Source organism: Macaca mulatta, chromosome 9, assembly GCF_049350105.2.
Source record: "Macaca mulatta isolate MMU2019108-1 chromosome 9, T2T-MMU8v2.0, whole genome shotgun sequence".
In the NCBI taxonomy this organism is placed as follows: domain Eukaryota; kingdom Metazoa; phylum Chordata; class Mammalia; order Primates; family Cercopithecidae; genus Macaca; species Macaca mulatta.
This window is the reverse complement of record NC_133414.1, coordinates 30,140,239-30,145,698: the sequence shown is the minus strand read 5'-3', so window position 1 is coordinate 30,145,698 and position 5,460 is coordinate 30,140,239. Positions and strand designations below refer to the sequence as shown.

The 5,460-nt window shown below is 43.9% G+C and overlaps 1 pseudogene; it reads left to right on the top strand.

Annotated features, from left to right (window-relative positions):
* Positions 1 to 558: 558 nt before the first annotated feature.
* Positions 559 to 1,053, top strand: LOC710331 (small ribosomal subunit protein eS12 pseudogene; annotated as a pseudogene).
* The last annotated feature ends 4,407 nt before the right edge of the window (positions 1,054 to 5,460 follow it).

The following is a 5,460-nucleotide window of genomic DNA, read 5'->3' as shown; positions in this document are numbered from 1 at the left end:
TAATCTGTGTATTTTCCATTCTATATAAACTAGCAGATGGGCTTGTCAGATTTCATAAAATATCCCTGCTATGGTCTGAATGTGGCCCCCAAAGTTCATGTGTTGGAAACTTAATGCCCAATGCAACAATGTTGAGAGATGAGCCCTTTAAGAGGTGATTAGATCATGAGGGCACTACCTACATACATGAATTAATGACCTTATGGCAGGAGTGGGTTAGTTATTTCAAGATTGGATTCCTGATAAAAGAATACATTTGGGTCACCTTCCCTGTCTTACTCTAGCCCTCTCTCTCTTGTCCTTCCAACTCCTGCCATGGGATGATGCAGCACCAAGGCTCTCACCAAATGCTGGCGCCATGCTCTTGGACTTCCCAGACTCCAGAACTATAAGCCAAACCAATTTCTGTTTATTATAAATTACCCAGTCCGTGGTGTTGTTATAGCAACATAAAATGGACTAACACAATCCCTTTGTAACTTTTCATGAGCTTGCATTGAATTAATAGATGACTTAGAAAAGAAAAAAATTGCTCTTTCCCTGCTGCCACCAAGTCACACGGAGGCAGAGGCTTGGGTGCGTTCAAGATTCCGCTTCACCCTTAACCCACCGCCATGGCCGAGGAGGGCATTGCTGCTGGAGGTGTAATGGACGTTAATACTGCTTTACAAGAGGTGCTGAAGACTGCCCTCATCCATGATGGCCTAGCACGTGGAATTCGCGAAGCTGCCAAAGCCTTAGACAAGCGCCAAGCCCATCTTTGTGTGCTTGCATCCAACTGTGACGAGCCTATGTATGTCAAGTTGGTGGAGGCCCTTTGTGCTGAACACCAAATCAACCTAATTAAGGTTGATGACAACAAGAAACTAGGAGAATGGAGAGGCCTCTGTAAAACTGACAGAGAGGGGAAACCCTGTAAAGTGGTTGGTTGCAGTTGTGTAGTAGTTAAGGACTATGGAAAGGAGTCTCAGGCCAAGGATGTTATCAAAGAGTACTTCAAATGCAAGAAATGAATAAATAAATCTTTGGCTCACCAAAAAAAAAAAAAAGAAAAGAAAAGAAAAAAATTGACTTTCACAATGTTTATTCTTACCATCCAAAAACATGATATGTGTGCTTATTCGACTTGACTTTTCTTTTGTCCTCCAATAAAATTTTATGTGTTTCTTTACATTAGGTTTATGTCTAGAATTTTTCTCTCCACAGGAAATGAACTTTAATTAGCTTTTGTCTCCAGAATTCCCCATTGATGCCTGGGCTTTACGGTTCTCACCCCCTCCAGTTGGAAGGTCCAGACTGGAAAGAAGAGACACAAGGGGCACAGAAGATTCCCTAGCACAAAGTTACAGGGGGGTGTCTCCCTGGCAAGAGATCCCCGGGCCCAATGCCTCCCCAGCCCAGCCACAAGTACTCAGAGTGTCAGAACTTATTTTTGTAATGAGAAGCGTGGGCCCTGCCTCTCCCCCACTCATGGAGAAGGTGGGTGTCTTGCAGCCTTGGGGGTCATCACTTCAGTGGGGCAGGGAGTGTGGGCCCAGCGAGTGTGGGCCCAGCGGAGGCACCAACAGCGAGAAGTGGTCAAAGAGAGGGTTGCACACCACAATCTCCCTGTTCGGGGCCCGGCCTGGACACTTGTACACCATAAAGTCACTGCTTTCATTCTCATCTGCAGACTCCAGCTCCTCAGGAGGCTCTTTCTGCAGTTCCAGCCATAGCATCTGTTACTTCTGGTGCTGGTAGTGATAAATGTGCATGCTGGGCACCAGCTGCTGGTCGCAGGTTGTGTGGAGGCGGAAGAATAGTCAATTATTTTACCACCATAATTAAAATCCTTCCTTCCTTCCTTCCTTCCTTCCTTCCTTCCTCCCTCCCTCCCTCCCTCCTTCCATCCTCCCTTCCCTCCCTTTCTTCTTTTTCTCTTTCTTTCTTTCCTTTCTTTCAGAGTCAATTCTTTTACCACCATAACTAAAATACTTTCTCTTTCTTTTCTTTTTTGTTGACAGGGTTTTACTCTGGAGTTCACTGATGTGATTATAGCTCACTGCAGCCTGGAACTACTGGCCTTAAGTGCTCCTCCCACATCAGGTCTCCCAAAGTGCTGGGATGACAGGCATGAACCACCACACCCCACTTAAAATATTTTCAAGACTGTCTCTAATTGTTTATTGATGGTACATTGAGTTACTAATTTTTCACCCATTCACTCAACAGGCATTTGTTAAATGCTTACCATGTGGAGTATTGCAATTCTGTTTCTGGAAAGGGATCCCGAACTAGACCCCAAGAGAGGGTTCTTGGATCTCTCTCAAGAAAGAATTCAAGGCAAACCCAGAGTAAAGTGAAAAGCAAGTTTATTAAAGAAGTAAAGAAATAAAAGAATGGCTACCCCATAGGCAAAGCAGCCCCGGGGCCTGCTGGTTGGCTATTTTTATGGTTGTTTTTTGATTGTATGCTAAACAAGGAGTGGATAATTAATGAGTTTTCCCAGAAAGGCGTGGGCTATTCCCAGAACTGAGAGTTCCTCCCCTTTTTAGACTATATAAGGTAGACATTGCCATGGCATCTGTAAACTGTCATGGCACTGGTGAGAGTGTCTTTTAGCATGCTAATGCATTGTAATTGGCGTATAATGAGCAGTGAGGACGACCAGAGGTCACTTTTCTCTCCGTCATGGTTTGGGTGGGTTTTGGCCACCTTCTTTACTGCATCCTTTTATCAGTAAGGTCTTTGTGACCTGTACTTTGTGCCAACCTCCTATCTCATCCTGTGACTTAGAAAGTCTTTATTTCTTAGAAAGACTTTATTTCTAGGAATGCAGCTCAGTAGGTGTCAGCCTCATTTTACCCAGTCTGTATTCAAGATGGAGTCGCTTTAGTTCAAGCACCTCTGACAATTTTGATTGTCTACTGTTGGCGGGGCATGGTGGCTCAAGCCTGGAATCCCAGCACTTTGGGAGGCCAAGGCAGGTGGATCACTTGAGTTCAGGAATTTGAAACCAGCCTGGCCAACATGGTGAAACCCCATCTCTACTACAAATATAAAAATTTGCCAGGCATGGTGGCAGGCACCTCTAGTCGCAGCTACTTGGGAGGCTGAGGCGGGAGAATCAGTTGAACCCAGGAGGTGGAGGTTGTAGTGAGCCAAGATTGTGCCACTGCACTCCAGCCTGGGCAACAGAGCGAGACTCCATCTCCAAAAAAAGAAAAAGTCTTCTGTAGGGATACAGACAAATGATTGAGTTTCCTATGTTCATATCTATACAAGAAGCTATAGGATGAAATATCAGAGAATAAATTTTAATAACCAAGGTCGAATGGACAGAGAAGGCCAAAAAGTTTAAAGGAAAAGCAAAGCAAAGCACTTAGAAACGTTTCCTAGTACATTTTCAACCACGTTTCAAGTGTCTCCTACTAACACAGGAGAATTTTCTATTGAGTGGTGGTCAACACTTTTCTCTTCCTGTGGTCATGCCATCTTCCTCACAAAAAACCAAAAATACACAACTGTGGGTCCCCTTCCTCCACTCACCTGCCAACTCACCCCCGTTTTGCATTTGATGCTGTGAAGTTCAGAGTTAACTTGCTTGGTCAACCTTAGCAAGCCTCCAGTGCATTATCCGTATTATCTTTCTCCCACCTACCTGATTAGGTTTTCGCTTTTGTTCACCTTTTAAATTCGGGTTTCCTGTAAACTCCCAGGAAACAAGGCGAGGAGGAAGAAGAAAATATTTCTAAGTATCTGGGACACTAGTTGGTACAAAACAGTTTCGAAGGGGGTTGTTCCTTCACATTCCTGAGACTCCCAAGGACAAGGTCAATCAGGTCCCGCTCCCCTTCTCCCTCCCTACTCCGATCCTGCCCCAAGCCTAGGTTCAGTGGAGACCATGTTATCCCCTACTGACCGCCAGCCTTTCCGCTCTGGGGCTGCGCTTCTCTCCCTAAGTCACCTCTGACTTCTCAGCCAGCAACTATGTTCTTTCCGGCTACCAAGGACAGACAGGACATGAAACCTTTTATCGTAAAGACAGAAGTATTTTCTTGAGTTTCTTTTTTCTTTTTGAGTCTTCGGAAGGAGAAAAGGAAGGAACCTTCTTTCAAGGCCCAAAACAGTTATAAAAGTTGCGTGCTCATGGCAAACAGCATTTCTCATTGTGTTTATGTGTTTTCTGCCCCACAATCCTGAATGACTCAGATGACAAAAAAAAAAACAATCCAGGCCTGGGGGAGGGGCACCCGCGGGGTGGTTGTGAGGCATAAATGATACAAAATGCCAAAAGAAGCTGGAAACCCATTTTAACCTGAACTACAGGTTTGCATTTTTCCCATTTCTCTGCCTTCTGTCACCTCCATCCCACCCCCACATCCAACTTAGCTTTTCTATTGCAAATAGCTGGGCCCAGGATTTGAATGAAAGCAGAAGCTGTTTCCTCTGCTTACGATCGGCAGACAACTGCATCACAATCTGGGCGACTTTGCAGGCTTGCTACCAATTGTGAAATAAATAACTTCTGATTTATGCCATTTGTGTAGCAGAAAACTACAAAATAATAGATACAAATAAAGAGGTTTCTTGTTGTTCCTTTATGCACAAGAAACCTCTTTATTTGTATCTATTATTTTGTGAAGGCCATAATTAGATGAATAGCTGGCCTTTAGATTTTTGTATCTTTAGGCTTGAACAAGAGTACAATAACAAAGAATTTACAAAAAAGAAAGTAATCAGGACAACCTTGTAGTAAATTTTTGACCCTTGAATAATTCAGAAGCCAAAATCTACGAGAGCCACATTCCACCTGAGACAAAGAGAAATGATTCTTTCACTACAAGAATTTCTTTAAAAAATCAACTGACAAATTTTTAGCTAAAAGGGAAATATCCCATCTAGTTTCTTGAATGACAGTCATTGTTACTTAAAACAGACTCCCGTGTTCGGTTCTGACTGGAGGGTTGTGCAGTTTTTCTGGTTTTAAAACTGATGGCATTCAACATGGCAAGGGAAAGAATTCTCCCAGCCATTTGCATAATTATCTACATTTAAATTCTCACCTTAATAAATAAGTCCTTTTTTCCCTCAGCATCATTATTCTTTTTTTTTTTTTTTTTGAGATGGAGTCTAGCTCTATCCCCCGGGCTGGAGTGCAGTGGCACAATCTCTGCTCACTGCAAGCTCTGCCCCCTGGGTTCACGCCATTCTCCTGCCTCAGCCTCCCGTGTAGCTGGGACTACAGGTGCCCGCCACCACACCTGGCGAATTTTTTTTTTTGTATTTTTAGTAGAGATGGGGTTTCACCGTGTTAGCCAGGATGGTCTCGATCTCCTGACCTCGTGATCCGCCCTTCTCAGCCTCCCAAAGTGCTGGGATTACAGGCATGAGCCACCGCGCCCGGCCTGCGTCATTATTCTTTAATAGCATTTTACCTGATTGCAAAAGTAACACCTGTGCATTGTAAACATTTTGGAA